Raw genomic sequence first — 22619 nt, forward strand, 5'->3', positions numbered from 1 at the left:
GGCTGAAAGTAACAGAATGAAAAAAAATGCATATTCCATGAAAATAGTAACCACAATTGAATAAGGTGGTCATAATTATATTAGACACAATATACAATTTTGACATTATATTACAGTAAAGTGAGTTGATTTACCAGGAATCTATAACTATAATATTTATTTATCTATATATATGTGTGTATGTAACATCAGGACTCCAAAATATATAAAGCAAATATTGACAAAAGTGAAGCAAGACATACACAGCAACATAATAATTGTAGACATCAAAACCCCATTTGCAATAATAAATAGAAAATTTAGGGGAAAAATAAGAAACAGAAAACTTAGACAACATTACAGACTATATTAATTATTTTGCATATAGAGGAATACTTGAGAGTGCATAATTTATATAGAAAAAAAGATTTATATGGCTCACAGTTTGTCAGACTGTATAAGTGTGTGCCAGCATCTGCTTCTGGTGAGGATTTCAGGAAGCTTAAAATCATGGTGGAAGGTAAAGAGTAACTGGACATATTATATGGTAAGAGACAGAGCAAGTGTGAGGTGAAGGAGCCAGGTTCTTTTAATGAACCAGCTCTCATTTGAATTAATAGAGTGTTAACTTTTTGGTTACCAGGAGGATGTACCAAGCCATTCATGAAAAATTTGCCCCCATGACCCAAACGTGTCCCACCAGGTCCCACATTCAACACTGAGGATTTATATTGCAGCATGAGGTTTGGAAAACATGGACATCCAAACCATATTCTAGACCAACTAGGCTTCACAGACACATAAAAAACTCTCTAGTCAAAACCAAGATAATACACAATGTTCTTATTTGCATCTGGTGTATTTTGTTAGGGCACATAGCAGGTTTTATTAAATTTTAAAATACTGACTGGGTGCAGTGGCTGTTGCTTATAATCCTAACGCTTTGGGAGGCTGAGGTAAGAGGATCCACTGGGGCCAAAAGTTCAAGACCAACCTGGGCAACACAGTGAGATCCTAACACTACAAGCAAGCAAACAATTAGCCAGACACAGTAGTGCATATCTGTAGTCCTAGCTACTCAGGAAACTGACATGAAAGGATCACTTGAGCCCAGGAGGCTGAGGCTACAGTGAGCCAGAATTATACTACTACACTCCAGCCTGGTTGATGGTAAGATCTTGTCTCGAAACAACAACAAATCAATTTGAAAGACTAAAATTATACACTGTGTGTTTTCTAACAAACACTGAATTAAACTAGGAATTAAAAGCAAAAGTCAAACTGGCAAATTCAAAATGTGTATATATAAAATACTCTTCAATATATTTTTGCTCCGGGGTCAAAAAATTTTATTTTTCAAAGATATCAATACAACCTACCATTAAAAGATGATACAAAGTTGTTTGTCAGAAATATTTATTTATTTACAGAAATAGCACTGATTATTGATTAGATATATACTGTTATGGTTTAGGATATGGGATATAGTGTCCAATGTGGCATTATTAGTTTATACCTACTTGTGGCAATAGTGAACAGTTTCAAGAGATGAATACATAGTTCAAAGGGAGGAGAAGTAACTGCACTTTTATTTTAATGTCTCTCTGAGGTTGATAACCAAAGGGACTTGCATTTTTTTTTTTTTTTTTTTTTTTTTTGGAGACGGAGTCTCGCTCTGTCGCCCAGGCTGGAGTGCAGTGGCCGGATCTCAGCTCACTGCAAGTTCCGCCTCCCGGGTTCACGCCATTCTCCTGCCTCAGCCTCCCGAGTAGCTGGGACTACAGGCGCCCGCCACCGCGCCCGGCTAGTTTTTTGTATTTTTTAGTAGAGACGGGGTTTCACCGTGTTAGCCAGGATGGTCTCGATCTCCTGACCTCGTGATCCGCCCGTCTCGGCCTCCCAAAGTGCTGGGATTACAGGCATGAGCCACCGCGCCCGGCCGGGACTTGCATTTTTTAGATAAAAGTTTTTTATTTCCCAAATCTCAAGATCTAAATTCAAAATTTGGAGCTGCACATTTAGTGCCTGAATGGCTAGAGTAGCAACAGGTGTTAACTGCACATTTGTGAGCACTTTGGCAAGAGGAGTGAGGGGAAAGTGGGGATTCTCATGTCTAAATGTCTACTCAATGCACACATGTTATTCTGATTGGGTTTCTGGGCTACACAGTTTCTGTATCAGTTTCATTCTGAAGATACAAGAGTCATTGAAAGAGGCAAAATGATTGATTGCTGCCCGGTGAAGTTTGTAGCGATGTGGTCTAGCCTTTCTAGAAGTGACTGTAGAGGAGTATAGCTACCAAATAGGCAGAGACACAATTCTGCCTGCATATTTAGGCACTTTGCTGCACAACTTTGAGTTGACCGGAAGCCTGAGAGGGAAAGTCTCTAGAGCAAATTCTGGTTGGTACCTTATGTGTTTATATCATGTGTGGTAATTCTAGATAGTGTTTGGAAACAATAATTAAAAGAAAAATTTTCTCCACCCCAGAGAAACCCCACAATAATAGAATAGAAAGAAAACGATTTTATTACACAATAGAACTTGAATGTGTCATGGATCTTCGTCAATCTGCTTAAGAGACTGCATAGACAGAAAGATGGTCACTATAATTGGACCATAAGTAGAAGAATTTAAAGCACCATGTCATACATAGTTCATCCTAAATTCACCTGGAGATTGAGGAGGCCATCTGTGTATGCTAATTGCTTATTTTCAATGACAAATAAACTTTTCACATCTTCATAACAGGATGTAGTTTAGCAGCTTGAAGCCAGGTGCCTGCTGAAGGTAGGCTTTCACTCTGCTACAAAAATGGTTGAATAGGGTTCTATCTTTTTGGCTATTTACATTTTAGAGCAGTGGTTCTGTACTCCCTGGCACTGGATTACAGCACTCCTGCTTGCTTTCTCCTGGTTGCTAGTGTCCTCTCTTGATCTCTATCATCTGCCACTGAGGCACAACCCACAGCACAGCTCACATTTTATGTGACCTCCATTTGCCACAGCAGCACTCTAGTGTCACATCAGAGAGTGAAGCCTGAGCTGCAGGAGGAGAATCTGCAGGCCTCCTCAGTAGAATTACACCTTCACAATAATGGGAATGTGAGCAGTGTTTCAGCCTCAGTTTCTACGTATAGAGGTGACAAGGAAAAAATATCGCTGAATTTTCAGCATGAGTCCAAATAGCAATAGCTGCAAAAATTGTCACTGTGACAGCCCACCGCGTTAAGACACCATAGTATACTAATAGGCCTTCTGAAAGCATTGGAGAGAAAAAAGAGATCTTGATCTGAGCAAGATTATTTTCGTAGAAAAAAGTTAAAAAGATCTTAAGAAAAAGCTCAGATTAGATATGATCGATCAAGTCAGTAAAAGAATATTCCCCTAAAAGCAATTCCTCTCTAAACACCCAAAGTGCACAGCTACTCTCAGCTGAGAAACATGAGCTTTAGGAAGAAAGAGGGCAGATTTTCAGAAGAATTTTATAAAGTTTTTTTTCTACCTTTGCTGCCCTCTCATTTCCTAGCCATTGAATGGAGGTTCTGTATTGAAACACATCTGACAACTTCCAACAACACTTAAAGATGAAGAAATAGAATCTGACTGTTTCTATAGAGTGGAATACATTAGAACTTGTAACATAGCTAACTGAAGAGTTATTATTGTTTTTGCGTGGCCACATTACCTGTCTTTATTTGTCCTGTAATAGCAGCATTCCAATTTAGTGCAATAAAAGATACTAAAGATGTGTTTACTCATAATTATCCCTATTGAATAAAGTAATAAACGTGTCACACTAATATCTACTGTAACAATTTGGTAGTAAATTTTCTTTGGATATTAGGTATAAGTATCTAAGTATGAATAATTTTAATGAACTAGTCATAATGTATGTAGCATTTTAAAAAATTACAACTATAGCTGGGTGCGGTGTCTCACATCTATAATCCCAACACTTTGGGAGACCGAAGTGTGCAGATCATGAGGTCAGGAGTCTGAGACCAGCTTGGCCTGTATAGTGAAACCCCATCTCTCCTAAAAATACAAAAAAAAATTTAGCCAGGCGTGGTGGAGTCCGCCTGTCATCCCAGCTACCCGGGAGGCTAAGGCAGAAGAATCGCTTGAACCCAGGAGGTAGAGGTTGCAGTGACATGAGATTGCAGCACTGTGGTCCAGTCAGGGCAAAAAAGCGAGACTCCATCTAAAAAAAAAAAAAAAAAAAAAAAAAAAAAATCAACTATACTTCAGTTAAAACACTATATTTCAAAAGTACAAATAACAATATTAAAATAACAATTTAAGTGATTCATTCAAAGTAAGTATTGTGACTTTATATTCATATGATGTAGAAAATACTGCTTATGGCCCATGCCTGTAATCCCAGCACTTTGGAAGAATGAGGCGGGTGGATCACCTGAGGTTAGGAGTTCAAGACCAGACTGGCCAACATGATGAGATCCCATCTATACTAGAAATACAAAAACTTAGCCAGGCATGATGGCATGTGCTGTAATGCCAGCTACTTGGGAAGCTAAGGCAGGAGAATCACTTGAACTTGAGAGGCAGCTGTTTCAGTGATCCAAGATCATGCCACTGCACTCCAACCTGGGTGACATAGTGAGACCCTATCTCAAAAAAAAGATAATACTGTTTAATGTATATGAATGCAGTTTGTCTGCAAACCCTGCACATAACTACGTTAATTGTTCTGAAGTAATAAATAGAAAGTAAGATATAACTACAGACTCCACTGTTCAGTTTGTGCACTGAACTGTTTCTGCTTTTGCAGTACAAGTACTTTAGCCTGCAAATAGTGGATAATTACCTTGGATAATCAGATTTCTTTCAAAGAAACTTAGTATCTTTCAGTCTTTATCATTCTGTGTTGCAAAATTTAATCCTATCTTTGTGCTAAGCATCTGTGTGCTCTTAAAATGAGCGCTTATGTAAACAAATTTGTGTCTACTTTGAAGGACTAAAAATGAAAAAAATGAGCTTTTTAGAAGAAAAAAGAAAGCAAAAAATCTGAAGTACTAGATAATCTGGAGTCTGAAAAAATGACATAAGATTTATTTAACTGTTAATATAATTTACGTATATTTCAAAAAAGCACAGAAGAATATCTACATATAATCAAAATGCCTTAAGAAAAGAGAGAATAGGCCAGGCGCGGTGGCTCGAGCCTGTAATCTCAGCACTTTGGGAGGCCGAGATGGGTGGATCACGAAGTCAGGAGATCGAGAACATCCTGGCTAACACGGTGAAACTTTGTCTCTACTAAAAAATACAAAAACTAGCCAGGCGAGGTGGCGGGCGCCTATAGTCCCAGCTACTCGGGAGGCTGAGGCAGGAGAATGGCGTAAACCCGGGAGGCGGAGCTTGCAGTGAGCTGAGATCCGGCCACTTCACTCCAGCCTGGGCGACAGAGTGAGACTCCGTCTCAAAAAAAATAAATTAAAAAAAAAAAAAAAAAAAAAAAGAAAAGAGAGAATAGTAAAATAGTTTTTTGATTTTTTTTAAAGCGTTTTTGAACTTGTGGACAACTGAATTTTGCACACAGTATGCACTTAAGATAATGCTTATGGGAGAAAAAGCACAAGAGAGAACGATGTTATAAAAAAATCCATGTGTGCACAAGACCTTTGCAACAGAACAGAGGGACCAGAAATAATGCCACCCTCCTACAACCATCAGTTTTTTTTTTTGTTGTTTTGTTTTGAGACGGAGTCTCGCTCTGTCACCCAGGCTGGAGTGCAGTGGCCGGATCTCAGCTCACTGCAAGCTCCGCCTCCCGGGTTCACGCCATTCTCCTGCCTCAGCCTCCCGAGTAGCTGGGACCACAGGCGCCCGCCACCTCGCTCGGCTAGTTATTTTTTGTATATTTTTTAGTAGAGACGGGGTTTCACCGGGTTAGCCAGGATGGTCTCGATCTCCTGGCCTCGTGATCCGCCCGCCTCGGCCTCCCGAAGTGCTGGGATTACAGGCTTGAGCCACCGCGCCCGGCCAACCGTCAGATTTTTGACAAACCTGACAAAAGAAAAGAGGGAAGAATTCTCTCTTTAATAAATGGTGTTGTAATAACTACCTAGCACTATGTAGAAGACAGAAACGGGACCCCTTCATTAATACCATATACAAAAATAAGTTCAAGATAAATTAAAGACTTAAATGTAAGACTTAAAGTTATAAGAAACCCTGCAAGATAACCTAAAAATTACTATTCTAGACATAGCAACTGGCAAACACTTCATGACAAAGTTACAAAAAGCAATTGCCACGAAAGCAAAAATTGACAAATGGGACCTATTTAAACTAAAGAGCGTCTTCACAGCAAATAAACTATCAACAGAGTAAACAAACATACAGAATAAAAGAAAATATTTGCAAACTTTGCCTCTGACAAAGGTCTAATATCCAGAATTTATTAAGAACTTAAACAAGTTAACAAGAAAAGAAAAAAAAAACCTCATTACAAAGTAGGTAAAAAATATGAACAGATGTTTTTCAAAAGAAGACATACATGTGGCTAAGAAGCATATGAAAAAAATGCTCATCGTTGATCGTTAGAGAAATTAAAAGAAAAACCACAATGAGATACCACATCATACAGGAACCAGGAGAACGGTTCACGCCATTCTCCTGCCACAGCCTCCTGAGTAGTTGGGACTACAGGCGCCCGCCACCACGCCCGGCTAATTTTTTTTTTTGTATTTTTAGTAGAGACAGGGTTTCACCGTGTTAGTCAGAATGGTCTCAATCTCCTGACCTCGTGATCTGCCCACCTCGGCCTCCCAAAGTGCTGGGATTACAGGTGTTAGCCACCACGCCCGGCCTCAAACAAAGTGTTTACACAAGGGAAGGAAATTTTAAGGTATTCACTTTAAAAAAATTTTTTTTTTGAGATAGAGTCTCGCTCTATCACCCAGGCTGGAGTGCAATGGCACAATCTTGGCTCACTGCAGCCTCCGCCTCCTGGGTTCAAGCCATTCTCCTGCCTCAGCCTCACAAGTAGCTGGGACCACAGCCATGCGCCACCACACCTGGGTAATTTTTGTAATTTCAGTAGAGATGGGATTTCACCATGTTGGGCAGGCTGGTCTCAAACTCCTGACCTTAAGTGATCAGCCCACCTAGGCTTCCCAAAATGTTGGGATTACAGTCATGAGCCACTGTACCTGGCTAAGGTGCTTGCATTTTATACCTCCATAAGAAAAGCAAATATATCTACTTCTTTCAGAAATATATGTATTATTTTATTATTTCTATTGAAAACAATGTACTACAAAATTAGTCATATGGGAAAACTTGTAGAAGATACCACGTTTCATCACATATAATTTAGCATTTAACTCAGAAATCAAGACATGATATAGAACTGAGATATTCACTGTCACAAATTTACTCTGCAAAAAGAGGAACTGATGTTTTGACGAGTCTATGTAACTCATCAATTATCTCCCACATTTTCCTGTGGAAATATGTTTATCATCTACAGTCAAAATGGAAGAGAGATTTTCTTTTTTTTCTTTTTTCTTTTTTTTTTTTTTTTGGAGTCTATCTCTGTTGCCCAGGCTGGAGTGCAGTGGTGCGATCTTGGCTCACGGCAAACTCCACCTCCCAGGTTCAAGCAATTCTCTGCCTCAGCCTCCCGAGTAGCTGGGATTACAGGTGCCTGCTATCATGCCTGTATGATTTTTGTAGTTTTAGAGACAGGGTTTCACCATCTTGGAAAGGCTGGTCTTGAAATCCTGACCTCGTGAGGCACCCACCTCATCCTCCCAAAGTGCTAGGATTACAGGCGTGAGCCACCGCGCTTGGCCGATAGCTAGCATTCTTAAAGCTAAGGCTTGGAATTCTGTTTGAAATCACTCAGCCATAAAAAACACACCTGGCCGGGCATGGTGACTCATGCCTGTAATCCCAGCACTTTGGGAGGCTGAGGCAGGTGGATCACGAGGTCAGGAGTTCAAGACCAGCATGACCAACATGGTGAAACCTGTCTCTACTAAAAGTAAGAAAATTAACCGGGCACGATGGCATGGTGCCTGTAATTTCAGCTACTCAAAAGGCTGAGGCAGGAGATTCGCTTGAACCTGGGTGACAGAGGTTGCAGTGAGCTGAGATCATGCCACTTGTTGGGGTGATCAGACCCAACACCAGGCCATGGGGGCTGTGACGTCCAGTGGAGTCAAAGGAATGAGAAGACAGGTTAAGAGTATATAAGGTGGGTCCAGAGGGCCAACGCTAGCATGGAAACTGCGAGGGCCCCAAGCTTTGGGAGCCCACACTATTTATTGGTGATCAAACGAAGAAGCAGCTGGTAAGGATGTGTGGCTGTGGGGGTAAACAGGTGAGGACGTGAGGACGTGGGGGTAGAAAGATAGCGGTGCATCAAGCGTAGCTGTGATGGTTTAGCATTTTCTTTGACGCATATAGAATATGCTCTGCTGCTTGAGATAATGGAGAACATATTTACAAGCCTGGGAGAGCAACCAACAAGTCTGTGCACATTCCAGAGGCCAGGAGGGGTTTTATGCCCTGAGCTCTGGATTCCATCCAAGCGACAAGGGGTTTTATGCCCTGGGCTTAGATTTGTGTTGCGGCAGGGCAGCCTTCCACCCTTTGGCACAGAGCTTGGTGTTCCAAAGGCCATGAGGGGTTTTAGACCCTGGACCGCAGACATCTTTCAAGACTCATATCATGACAGACAAGCCAGTCCTGCCTTAGCTCTTCTACCAAAACCACTGCACTCCAGCCTGGTTGACAGAGCGAGACTCTGTCTCAAACAAAAACAAACAAACAAACAAAAAAACACCTGAAAATATTCCTAAGGTTACTCTGGGAAAGAAAAAGGTAAATGAGAATTATTAACTAATAGAATATATGATTAAATACTAATTTTTGAAACTCATCTCTATTATGTCCTTTGCAAATATTTTCTTACCTTTCATGATATAGAACTGAGATATTCAGTCACAAATTTACTCTGCAAAAAGAGGAACTGATGTTTTGACGAGTCTATGTAACTCATCAATTATCTCCCACATTTTCCTGTGGAAATATGTTTATCATCTACAGTCAAAATGGAAGAGATATTTTCTTTTTTTTCTTTTTTTTGGAGTCTATCTCTGTTGCCCAGGCTGGAGTGCGGTGGTGCGATCTTGGCTCACTGCAACCTCTACCTCCCAGGTTCAAGCAATTCTCTGCCTCAGCCTCTCAAGTAGCTGGGATTACAGGTGCCTGCCATCACGCCTGGATAATTTTTGTAGTTTTAGAGACAGGGTTTCACCATCTTGGAAAGGCTGGTCTTGAAATCCTGACCTCGTGAGGCACCCACCTCATCCTCCCAAAGTGCTAGGATTACAGGCGTGAGCCACCGCTCTCAGCTGATAGCTAGCATTCTTAAAGCTAAGGCTTGGAATTCTGTTTGAAATCACTCAGCCATAAAAAACACACCTGGCCGGGCATGGTGACTCATGCCTGTAATCCCAGCCTTTGGGAGGCTGAGGCAGGTGGATCACGAGGTCAGGAGTTCAAGACCAGCATGACCAACATGGTGAAACCTGTCTCTACTAAAAGTAAGAAAATTAGCCGGGCATGATGGCATGGTGCCTGTAATTTCAGCTACTCAAAAGGCTGAGGCAGGAGATTCGCTTGAACCTGGGTGACAGAGGTTGCAGTGAGCTGAGATCATGCCACTTGTTGGGGTGATTAGACCCAACACCAGGCCATGGGGGCTATGAAGTCCCCTTTCAGCCCCTACTAATAAAATGGAAATTACAGTGAAAAAACCTGATGCAGCTCGGTGCAGTGACTCACTCCTGTAATCCCAACACTTGAGGGGCCAAGGCAGGCAGATCACTTAACACCAGAAGTTCTGGAGCAGTCTGGTCCATCTCTACTAAAAATACAAACCAGGCAAAGTGTTGTGCACCTATAATCCTAGCTACTCGGGAGGCTGAGGAATGAGAATCACTTGAACCTAGGAGGCGGAGGTTGCAGTGAGCTAAGATCAAGCCACTGCATTGCAGCCTGTGTAACAGAGTGAAACCGTCAAAGAAAAAAAAAAAAAGAAAAACAGAAAAACCTGAAGTCAAAATAAGTAAAGAAATCTTTTCAATGTACAGATCCAATCACCCAGCCCATCCTGTTCACTTACACGCTCAATAACCACCCTCCCAGAAGACACTGCGCTATGCCCCAGTGAGTGCCCCAGGTGCATTTTACTTTGTAAGTTTTTTTTTTTTTTTTTTTTTTTTTTTTGAGACGGAGTCTCGCTCTGTCACCCAGGCTGGAGTGTAGTGGCCGGATCTCAGCTCACTGCAAGCTCCTCCTCTCGGGTTCACGCCATTCTCCTGCCTCAGCCTCCCGAGTAGCTGGGACTACAGGCACCCGCCACTTCGCCCGGCTAGTTTTTTGTATTTTTTAGTAGAGACGGGGTTTCACCGTATTAGCCAGGATGGTCTCGATCTCCTGACCTCATGATCCGCCTGTCTCGGCCTCCCAAAGTGCTGGGATTACAGGCTTGAGCCACCGCGCCCGGCCACTTTGTAAGTTTTTATGCCATCTCACTGGGGTCAGTTTTTGTGTTTTCTGTAGTTTTTTTTTTTTTCTAATTGCAAAATTTTCACTATTTTTATTTCACTGTTTCTCTGCCCCACCCAAGACAATCCAGGGGGCAGAAATTATTTGTTTTCCCCTCAAACCAGCATCTGATTGGCTGACCAGCAATGTGTATCGAATAAAAGGAAGCTAGGTTGGGTGAAGACAATCTTCATGTCTCGAGGGGTTAGCTTTAAAAAAAAAAAAAAAAAAACTTGCACCAGGAGATGTCTTTCAGCTCCAAGGCTGCCACCTTCTCCCTTGAGAGGCTACGCTCCATACTTCAGGTGGTTCTATGGGAGAAAATGACGCAAGAGCTAATGTTCACTAGACACTCTAGCAGACATAGCCATGGTGGGTATCTTGGTTTATCCCCAGAAAGTACTAAAACCCATGACCAGAAAATAAAACTGGAGGATAGCTGAGGACACATCACCCTATAAAGTTTCCAAAGGGTAATCTTAACCTAAAAACATTCTGGTAATTCCTCTGGAAAAATAAAAGAAAAAAAGGGACAGATATTTTTACAATACAATGTCAGGGGATTATTCTTTGCTTTCTTCTCAGGGAAAAGATTTACAAACAGAAAATAAATCTTTTCAATACTGTTATGCCATGCTTTTAAAAAATGATTAACTGGCCGGGTGCGGTGGCTCAAGCCTGTAATCCCAGCACTTTGGGAGGCCGAGACGGGCGGATCACGAGGTCAGGAGATCGAGACCATCCTGGCGAACACCGTGAAACCCCGTCTCTACTAAAAAAATACAAAAAACTAGCCGGGCGCCTGTAGTCCCAGCTACTCGGGAGGCTGAGGCAGGAGAATGGCGTAAACCTGGGAGGCGGAGCTTGCAGTGAGCTGAGATCCGGCCACTGCACTCCAGCCCGGGCTACAGAGCGAGACTCCGTCTCAAAAAAAAAAAAAAAAAAAAAAAAAAAAAAAAAAAAAATTATTAACTGAGGAACATGGGGTATGATAGAGGCCCTGCTTGGGACACTTGTGAAAAATGCCAGGGAAAATCAGTCCCCTGTGGGGTGTGAAAATAATTAAGTGGCAAGCAATTAGACTGAGGACGTGCTAGTCCCCAGATTCCTACTTCTAAGAAAAAACTCTAAACTCAAGTGCATTTTTTGGGTAAATTACTACATTAGGGGCAACAAAATTCAAGTTTAAACAACTATAAACTACCACTTAAGTTCTGATTAAATAACCAGGAAATTTCCACCTTTATTGTACAAATTAAGAAACTACGTAACTATACCCAACCAATTATTGAATTTGGTTTTCTTCATCATGCACCTTATAAATGTCTTTTCTTCAAGCCCCTCCCATGGAGAACAAACCTCAAACTATAGTTGCCTGGTCTACAATTCTTGAATCTCTCTTTGATTAAATTATTTGATATTTTTTACAGTGCCTCCCATAATTTTTTTTTTTTTCTTTAGATAGACTCTTGCTCTGTCGCCCAGGCTGGAGTGCAGTGGCAAGATCTCAGCTGACCACAACCTCCGCCTCCCTGAGTTCAAGCCATTCTCTTTTCTCTGCCTCCAGAGTAGCTGGGACTACAGGCATTCGCCATCACACCCAGCTAATTTTTGTATTTTTAGTAGAGATGGGGTTTCCCCATTTCGGCCAGGCTGGTCTTCAACTCCTGACCTCAAGTGATTCACCCGCCTCAGCCTCTACTGGTCCCTGCGCAATCTGGGAGAGACGGGGCACTGCGGGTGCAGAGCTGCCTGGAGAGGGCGCCAGGCCGGGTCGCAGTCACCGATGCAGGGAAGAGAAAGGACGGCTGGGGGCCTGGCTGTCAGCACAGCCGCCATCTTATGGCTGAAGGGGACCGAGGCAGAGGTGGGCAAGGAGAACTCGGGGCGCAGATTGTGGAGCTGACTGCGGGGAGGCCTGAGTCCTGCCACAGCCATTTTCCCGCCAAGGGAGGCGGTGACTGAGCGGGCTACCCAGCCTGGGAAACTGTGCTTTTTCCTTGGAACTGTGCAACCCACAAATCAGAAGAAGCCAAGGACCTTCATAAAAGGTTAGAGCAACTGCTAACTAGAATAACCAGCTTAGAGAGGAACATAAGTGACCTGATAGAGCTGAAAAACACAGCAGGGAAACTTCAGGAATCATACAAATGTATCCATAGCCGAACTGACCAAGCAGAAGAAAGGATATCAGAGTTTGAAGACCACCTTGCCGAAATAAGGCATGCAGACACGATTAAAGAAAAAAAATAATAATAAAAAACAAAGCCTCTGAGAAATATAATGTTCTGTGCAGGAAATGCATGAGGGGAGAAGAAAAGACACACACATGCAGTACCTTTAAGGGTGAACAAGCTTTATCCCATGTAAATGGGAATGCAGATATAATAAGCAAATTGATACAATAAGAAAATTGCAATGAGAAGAGGAGAAAGGAAAAGATATATATATGTGTGTGTGTGTATACACATATATATATGTACACTCACCAGACTATGAAGGATTTATCACCAGACCAGGAAGCCACAGCCTGGGCTCCAGAGTTGGCCACCCATCCGTGCACAGACAAGGAAAGGTCTCTTGAAGCTTTGGTGCACTCTGGGACCCTCGCTCTTCTGTAACAAGTTGTTTGGCGTGAGGCCCAGTCACGAAAGCCCTTTGGGACTGGGCTCAAGGAACACAAAAAGGTCAACTTGTATTTTTGCAGTCGTCTATTGTTTTTCAATAACTAAAGTATGGGAATAGATTGAAATAGAGATTTTTCCAAAACATCGCTGGATGAACGCGTCAAGGGGCTCACATAACCTGTTCCAGGACTTTGTGACCATTGTTTATGTCCACTTTCAATTGAGTTCAAATGTAATATTTAACTTTTCCTCCACCAGCTCCCCTGTCTTGATGAATCAGCTCTGTTTAGGCAAAGAGCAAAGTGAATCCTTTTGGCCATTAAACAACCTCCGCCTCCTGGGTTCAAGTGATTCTCCTGCCTCAGCCTCTATATTAGCTGGGACTACAAATGTGTGCCACCATGCCTGGCTAATTTTTTGTATTTTTAGTAGAGATGGAGTTTTACTATGTTGACCAGGCTGGTCTTGAACTCCTAACCTCAAGTGATCCACCCACTTTGGCCTCCCAAAGTCCTGGGATTACAGGCTTGAGCCACGCCCCTGGCCCTAAATGATTTCTATCTCCTATAACAGTTTGAAATTAAAGATTGTTTCAAATTGAAAAAAAAAAAAAGACTGTAAGTAAAATATAAAAAGTTAAAATTACATTAGATTGCAAATATATATGTAAATCTCGAGAGGTCAAAAATAACAAATTTGATTTATTTATAAAGTTTTATTAACATTAGCCTTAGTATTGATAATAAACTATTACAAAAGTAAAAGTTGATTTTCTCTTGAACAATAATTTTATTTATTTATTATTATGACAGCCAAATACTTCTGTTCACCTTTTGAATACATTCAAAAAGAGAGAGAGTAAAAAAGAGAGTATTTTCCCATGCTCGGGGGTGTGCCTGGCTCAGCTCAGGCAGGAAGCCCTGCCTGAAAAGGCCACAGGTGGCCGGGCGCGGTGGCTCACGTCTGTAATCCCAGCACTTTGGGAGGCCGAGGCGGGTGGATCACCTGAGGTCGGAAGTTCGAGACCAGCCTGACCAACATGAAGAAACCCTGTCTAAACTAAAAATACAAAATTAACCAGGCGTGGTGGCTCATGCCTGTAATCCCAGCTACCAGGGAGGCTGAGGCAGGAGAATCGCTTGAACCCGGGAGGCGGAGGTTGTGGTGAGCCGAGATTGCGCCATTGCACTCCAGCCTGGGGCAAGGAGAGCGAAACTCCGTCTCAAAAAAAAAAAAAAAAAAAAAAAAAAAGAAGGCCACAACTTAGGCTGTCACTCTTTCTTCACTGAGCGCCAAGTCGCAGGGCCTGAGGAGCAGGGCCTTAAGCATTATCCAATCAGGGACGCTGGGCTGGAAACTCGTCCAATCAGGCACGCAGCTGGAGCGAAGAGGCCGGCTTCTGGGTTTGGCGCGGCATTTGTTTCTCGCTGCAGCTGGAGCTTCGGGTCTTGTCTCCACTGCTCTGTGTCCTCAGCTCCTAGAGGCCCAGCCTCTGTGGCCTTGTTACCTTCATGTATTGGAAGATCCACAGTTAAGACGCCAGGACCCCCTGGAAACCAAAAATGGTGAGAGTGCCGGTCCGATATCCCGAGAGAGGGGAGGGACTGGTTGGAATCGGTGGGAAGTGGCTGTGGCGGTACTCAGGCCTCACTGTAGTGAGCTCCACAATCTGCGCCCCGAGTTATCCTTGCCCAGCTCGGCCTCAGCCCCTTTCAGCCATAGAATGGTGACTGCGCTGACAGCCGGGCCCGGGGTTTCCTGTCTCTTCCCTGCGGAGTGACTGGGTCCTGGCCTGGATCTCTCTGGTCCATTCTGCACCTGCAGCGCGGCGTCTCTCCCAGATTGTGCAGTGACCAGGGGAGGGTCATCAGGGGAGAATCCTGACTCGGGTGCGGGTTCATGAATGAGGAGAGCCTTGGTTCGTGGGGTTCACAGTTTCTGTTTTCTCTTATTAAAATTTATGGGGCCTGGGCCGGGCGCGGTGGCTCACGCCTGTAATCCCAGCACTTTGGGAGGCCGAGACAGGCGGATCACGAGGTCAGGAGATCGAGACCATCCTGGCTAACACGGTGAAACCCCGTCTCTACTAAAAAAAAAAATACAAAAAATTAGCCGGAGGTGGTGGCGGGCGTCTGTAGTCCCAGCTACTCGGGAGGCTGAGGCAGGAGAATGGCGTGAACCCGGGAGGCGGAGCTTGCAGTGAGCTGAGATTGCGCCACTGCACTCCAGCCTGCCCGACAGAGACTCCGTCTCAAAAAAAAAAATAAATAAATAAAAATAAATAAATAAATAAATTTATGGGGCCTGGTGCGGTGGTTTACACCTGTAATCCCAGCATTTTGGGAGGCCAAGGTGGGTGGATCACTTGAGGTAAAGAAGTGTTAGGATAACTAACTTACCCTTCCAAGATTCAACTTCCTGGTCATAAGTTGTAAAAGTTGTAAATCAACGCTACCCCCTTCGTCCCTTTCTCCTTTTTCCCGCAAATCGCGCGTTTACCTTACTTGGAAAAAGTCCGGGTCTAAGCCAAAGGGATCAGCTTAGATTGTGCCTTCTGACCCCAGCCAATAGGGGACGGACGCAAAACCAGGAATTGCATTAGTGTTAAAAACCGCTTCGTGGCCGGGCGCGGTGGCTAAGGCCTGTAATCCCAGCACTTTGGGAGGCCGAAGCGGGCGCATCACGTGGTCAGGAATTCTAGACCAGCCTGGCCGACATGGTGAAACCCCATCTCTACCGAAAATACAAAAATTAGCCGGGCATGGTGGCGGGCACCTGTAATCCCAGCTACTTGGGAGGCTGGGGCACGAGAGAATTGCTTGAACCCGGGAGATGGAAGTTGCAGTGAACTGAAATCGAGTCATTGCACTTTAGCCTATGTGACAGAGCGAGACTCCTGCTAAAAAAAAAAAAAAAAGTAAGTATCTTAAAATCTCCTTCGTTTATATACACTATGTTCGAGTAATTTCACTGGATTTTTCAAACAGCTTCAAAAATCAAGTGAATAACACTGACATGGAAATTAAAGCTTGAACCTACTAATTCCAAGCTAATGCTAATATTAAGCCTGCAAAAAGAGGCTTTTTTTTTTAAAATTTTTTTTTTTTTTTTTTTTTTTTGAGATGGAGTTTCACTCTTGTTGCAATGGCGTGATCTCGGCTCACCATGACACTACCTCCTGGGTTCAAGGGATTTTCGTACCTCAGCCTCTGGAGTAACTGAGATTGCAGGCATAGCCATCATGCCTGGTCAACAGGAGGTTATTAAGGCCCAGTTAGTTTTTTTCTGGAGACCCTCCCTTGCAGATTTCTCAGCCTGCTCACTTCAGCCATGGAAGGAGCCTTTATTCTGAGAAAAGCTACAGAGCACTGGAAAGCTGGGGTTTAAAAAGTTCAAAAACAAATTTTGCTATTCTCTTTGCTCTTAAGGGATTTAGATTATATGTAGATATTTTCTCTGCTTTTTAAAAATATATGTAAATCATATTAACAGCTAAATAAACCTTTTGTTATTTTTTATGACTCCAGATTTTCTTTTTCTAGTACTTCAGATTCATTGCTTTGTTTTTGCTTCTGAAAAGTTTATTTTTTCGTTTTTAGTCCTTTAAAGTGGGCACAGATTTTTTTAGATAAAAGCTAATTTTAAGAGCACACGGAAACTTAGCACAAAGATAAAATTAAATTTAGCAATACAGAATGATAAACACTAAAAGATACTCAGTTTCTTTGTCAGAAACCTGATTATCCAAGGAAATTATCCAATATTTGCAGGCTGAAGTGCTTATACTGCACAAACAAGAACAGTTCAGTGCATAAACCGAACAGTAGAGTCTGTAATTGTACCTTTCTTTCTATTTATTGCTTCAGAACAATTAGCATCATTATGTGTAGTGTTTGTAGGCAACCTGCATTCATATAAATAAAGCAGTATTTTCTTTTTTTTGAGACAGAGTCTCACTCTCTTACCCAGACTGGAGTGTAGTGGCATGATTCAGCTCACTGCAACTGATGCCTCCCAGATTCAAGTGATTCTCTTGCCTCATCCTCCCTAGTAGCTGGGATTACAAGTGTGCACCACCACACCTGGGTAAGATTTTGTACTTTTCGTAAAGATGGGTTCCCACTGTGTTGTCCAGCTTGATCTTGAACTCCTGACTTCAGGTGATCTACCCACCTCAGCCTCCCAAAGTGCTAGGATTATTAGTCTGACATGTTTGTTACTTTATTCAATAGGAATAACTATGAATAAACACATTTTTAGTATCTTTTATTTCACTAAATTGGTATGCTGCTATTACAAGACAAATAAAGACAGGTGATGTGGCCACCCTGACACCATAATACCTCTTCAGTTAGCTATGTTGCAAGTTCTAATATATTCCACTATATGAACACAGATTTTATTTCTTTATCAAAAAGTACTGTTTGAAGTTGTCAGATGTATTTCAGTATAGAACACCCATTCAGTGGCTAGAAGATGAGAGAGCAGCAGAGAAGGAAAAGAAACTTTATAAAATTATTCTGAAAATATACCCCCTTTCTTCATAATGCTGATGAGAGCAGCTGTGCACTTTGAGTGTTTAGAGAGAAATTGCTTTTAGAGGAATATTTTCTGGCTAACTTGAACAATCTTATATCTAATCTGAACTTTTTCTTTTCTTTTTTTTTTTTTTTTTTTGAGACGGAGTCTCGCTCTGTCACCCAGGCTGGAGTGCAGTGGCCAGATCTCAGCTCACTGCAAGCTCCGCCTCCCGGGTTCACGCCATTCTCCTGCCTCAGCCTCCCGAGTAGCTGGGACTACAGGCGCCCGCCACCTCGCCCGGCTAGTTTTTTTTTGTATTTTTTAGTAGAGACGGGGTTTCACCGTGTCAGCCAGGATGGTCTCGATCTCCTGACCTCGTGATCCGCCTGTCTCGGCCTCCCAAAGTGCTGGGATTACAGGCTTGAGCCACCGCGCCCGGCCCTCCAGGTGATTTTAGGATGAACTATGTATGACATGGTGCTGGAAATTCTACTTACGGATTAATTATGGTGACCATCTTTCCGCCTTTGTTATCTGTTAAGCAGATTGAGTATGATGCATGTCACATTCAAGTTTAATTTTGTAATAAAACCATTTTCTTTTTCTGGGGCTGGAGAAAATTTTGTTTGTCTGGGGCTGATGAAACTGTTTTCTTTCTCTGGGGCTAGAGCTTCTCTAGGGGCTGCAGAATTTTTTTTTTTTTTCTTTTCTTCTTTTTTTTTTTTTTGAGCTAGAGGTTGCTCTCTGTCACCCAGGCTGGAGTGTGGTGGCACAATCTCAGCTCACTGCAACCTCCGGCTCCTGGGTTCAAGTGACTGTCCTGCCTCTGCCTCCCATGTACCTGGGATTACAGGCACCTGCCACCGTGCCGGGCTAATTTTCATGTTTTTAGTAAAGATAGGGTTTCACTGTGTTGGCCAAGCTGGTCTCAAACTCCTGACCTCAGTTGATCCACCGACCTTGGCCTCCCAAAGTCCTGGGATTACAGGCGTCAATCACCACTCCCGGCCTGATTTTTCTTTTAATTATTGTTTCCAAACACTGTCTGGAATTACCAGACATTATATAAACACGTAAGGTGCCAATTAGAATTTACTATAGAAGGGACTTTCCCTTTCAGGCTTCCAGTCAACTTGTGCAGCAAAGTGCAAGCTGTCCCATAAATATGCAGACAGAATTGTGTCTCTGCCTATTTGGTATCTATAGCCCTCTACAGGCACTTGTAGAGAGACTAGACCAGACCAAATGTCTACAAACTTGACAGAGAAGCAATCAATCATTTTACCTCTTTCACTGACTCTTGTATCTTCAGACCTGAAACTGATTCAGAAAATATGGAGCCCAGAAACCCAATCAGAGTAACATGCATGCATTGAGTAGATATAGAGACATGAGAATCTCCACTTTCTTCTTCCTCCTCTTGCCAAAATGCCCACAAATATGCAGGTAACACCTGCTGCTATTCTAGCCATTCAGGTTGTAAATCTGCGGCTCCAAATTTTGAATTCAGGTCTTGAGATTTGAGAAATAAAAATCTTTTATCTGAAAAATGCAAGTCCTTTTGGTTCTCAAACTCAGAGAGATGTTAAAAGTGCAGCTATATCTTTCTCCCCCTATTAACTATGTATTCATCTCTTGAAACTGTTCACTATTGCCACAAGTAGCTATAAATGACACTAATAATGCCACATTGGACACTATATTCCTTTTTGTGTGTTTTGGAGATGGAGTTTCAATCTTGTTGCCCAGGCTGGAGTGCAATGGTGCAATCTCAGCTCACTGCAACCTCTGCCTCCCGGGTTCAAGCAGTTCTCCTGTCTCAGCTTCCCCAGTAACTGGGATTACAGGCATGTGCCACCATGCCCTGCTAATTTTGTATTTTTAGTAGAGATGGGGTTTCTCCATGTTGGTCAGCCTGGTCTCAAACTCCTGACCTCAGGTGATCCGCCCACTTCAGCCTCCCAAAGTGCTGGGATTACAGGCGTGAGCCACCGAGCCCAGCCTGGACACTATATTTTATACCGTAAACCATTAATATATATCTAATCACTAATCAATGTTATTTCTGTAAATAAAAATTTCTGAAAAACAACTTTGATCCAGCCCACTTTGTTCCTCTGTTATTGCCTTTACAAATCCTTTTGTAACTGCTGCTAATTAAAGTGTAGATTCTAGGCAACTTGAATCTTTGCTCCCAGGTTATAATCCTTAAGCTTGACCCAAATAAACTGTGTACTTTTATTCATGTTGTATCAGCTTTTTTTTTTTTATGTAGAGTTATCATTTAGAATGTTCTAGAGCAGCCTCCATGAGGCAATCTTTACTTTGATTGCACTCTGCTTGCTGTAACACCAAAAGATGCACAGCCAGGTTGACCCTACCTAGAATCTGCAAATAAGGTCTGGCCTCTGCCTGGGATTTACAAAAAAGACCGGACTTTGGATAGAGAATGTACAGAAAACTAACAAAAGGCATTTTCTGTGTTGTGAGACATCAACCTAAACATCTTACAGCCTCCATTTGGGACCGCGTCTCTTTGAGATTTTTCACATCTTGTTCATTGACCTGCTACAGTTATGTGAGAGGATCCAGGAGAAAAATGAATCTGATGGCAGAATCTGTAAGTGTAAATAAGCATCTTAGGCATGAGAGATCAAGGCCACAAAATATCCAGAGCCATGATCACAACTATATTTACCTGTAAAATGTGATACTGGAGAAGAATATTTTTGTTCTTTTTCTTACCCAAGAGCTAGCAAATTAGAACGGGTGATCCAGGTTCTGGAGCTCCACCAGGGCAGTTCCATTTTCTATTTAGAATCAGCCTGAGTCTCTCCAGCCTGGCTTATCATTGGGCCATCAGCCCAGGGTCACTGGGAATTCCCTCAGAATCACCTAGGTGTCTTTGAGGCATTTGAGGATGTCCAGAGCAGAATTGTGTTAGGTTGAAAAGAGTGGTTAATTTCTCTTCTATCTCAGTGTAAGAGAAATGAGTCATCCTGTGTTTGTTCATCCTCTCCTACAAGAGGTGTCTTTGGTTGGTACCCAGATGAGAGTTTCTCTAGTTTCCTGGTTCTTGGATGATAAAGAAGGAGGTGATCTGGAGATCCAAATAGATAAATTAGTTGCTTCAATTTCATATAGCCATTGAAAAAAAAACCATGAAGCAGTCATGGTTCCTACAATCCGGAAACTTTTAAGTCTAGACTAGCAACTGGATAAATAATTTAATTATGCATCTTATGGTTGGTACAATAAATAGATGCATCCAAAATCTTGGGCTTTATTTAGGTCACTTTCTTTATATTGTTGTGACTTCTGATGTCTACATCTGAAGGCATATTTATGAACAGAAGAATTGTTATTATGATTTTTTTTTTTCTTGAGACGTAGTCTCAGTTACCCAGGCTGGAGTACAGTGGTGTGATCTCGGTTCACTGTAACCTCTGCCACGCTGGTTCAAGTGATTCTCCTGCTTCAGCCTCCTGAGTAGCTGGGATTACATGTGCTGGCCACAGTGCCCAGCCACTTTTTCTGTTTTTAGTAGAGACGGGGTTTCTCCATCTTGGTCAAGCTGGTCTCAAACTCCTGACGTCATGATCTACCAGCGTCATTCTCCCAAAGTGCTGGGAATCCAAGCGTGAGCCACCACGCCTGGCCATATAATTTCAATTTCTTTTACTTTGCTAAGTGTACATATTTATTTTCTAATAAAATTACCCTAGAAAGACTGTGCATGGTTGCTCATGCCTGTAATCCCCACACTTTGGGGGGGCTGAGGCAGGTGGATCACAAGGTCAGGAGTTTGAGACCAGCCTGGCCAATATGGTGAAATTCCGTCTCTACTAATAATACAAAAATTTGCCATGTGTGTTGGCGTGCACCTGTAGATCCAGCTACTCAGGAGGCTGAGGCAGAAGAATCACTGGAATCCAGGAGGCAGAGGTTGTAGTGAGCTGAGATGACACCACTGTACTCCAGCCTGTGTGACAGAGTGAGACTCCACCTCAAAAAAAGAAAAAAACAAAACCCTAGAAAAGTTTAAAGGATTTGTTTAAATTCTGTATTAGTATGTAGTATAAATTTGACAGGGCAGTTTTTTTTTTTTTTTGGTAAGCTTAGAAAAAACAAAACTGTTAGTACTGCAGTGGCATAGAGAGCCAAATTCTACATAGGGTCGCCACCTTGCCCCAGATCTCTTCAGATTCACCCTTTTTGGAGGCCTTGTTTAGGTCTGACCCTACCTTGGAGTCTTGCCCCAGATAACTGATTAGAAGAGAAGAGATCAGAGTTTTGGGTGATGAATCCTGCTGCCTTTCTAGAGCTGGTGCTTACAATTTCCTGAAACCCAAAAGCAGATAAATGGGATAAATAAAGTATGTATTTTAGGGACCTACTATTTAAATGTCCTATTAAAACCAGTGCTTGCAGAGACATTGTATTTAGCAACTTGTTTTCTATTCCTGCAGATCCAGTAATTGCTCCATAAGTCATAAAAAAGTAAATATAAACAGAATCAAATTTTGTCTAAACTACATTAATCTCTTTTTATATCTCTTTTATCTGTCTATATTTAGCTTTTGTTCTATACAATTAAAAAAAAAAGGCCAGGCGCGGTGGCTCAAGCCTGTAATCCCAGCACTTTGGGAGGCCGAGATGGGCGAATCACGAGGTCAGGAGATCGAGACCATCCTGGTTAACACGGTGAAACCCCGTCTCTACTAAAAATACAAAAAACTAGCCGGGCGAGGTGGCGGGCGCCTGTAGTCCCAGCTACTCGGGAGACTGAGGCAGGAGAATGGCGTAAACCTGGGAGGCGGAGCTTGCAGTGAGCTGAGATCCGGCCACTGTACTCCAACCTGGGCGGCAGAGCGAGACTCCGTCTCAAAAAAAAAAAAAAAAAAAA

General features: G+C 42.5%; 2 protein-coding genes and 1 long non-coding RNA gene across 3 annotated transcripts in view; 1 reads left to right on the forward strand and 2 right to left on the reverse strand.

Annotated features, from left to right (window-relative positions):
- LOC144336937 (uncharacterized) overlaps positions 1 to 5456 on the reverse strand; it is a 53681-nt gene extending 48225 nt beyond the window's left edge. Inside the window, exon 1 of the long non-coding RNA XR_013409372.1 lies at positions 5260 to 5456. This is a non-coding gene — a long non-coding RNA (uncharacterized LOC144336937). The remainder of the gene's footprint in view (positions 1 to 5259) is intronic.
- The window catches only part of ZNF682 (zinc finger protein 682), a 240482-nt gene that overhangs the window by 181098 nt on the left and 36765 nt on the right, over positions 1 to 22619 (reverse strand). The window lies entirely within an intron of this gene.
- Positions 1 to 22619, forward strand: part of LOC100429350 (uncharacterized) — a 278342-nt gene that overhangs the window by 92429 nt on the left and 163294 nt on the right.

Source organism: Macaca mulatta, chromosome 19 (assembly GCF_049350105.2).
Source record: "Macaca mulatta isolate MMU2019108-1 chromosome 19, T2T-MMU8v2.0, whole genome shotgun sequence".
Lineage (NCBI taxonomy): Eukaryota > Metazoa > Chordata > Mammalia > Primates > Cercopithecidae > Macaca > Macaca mulatta.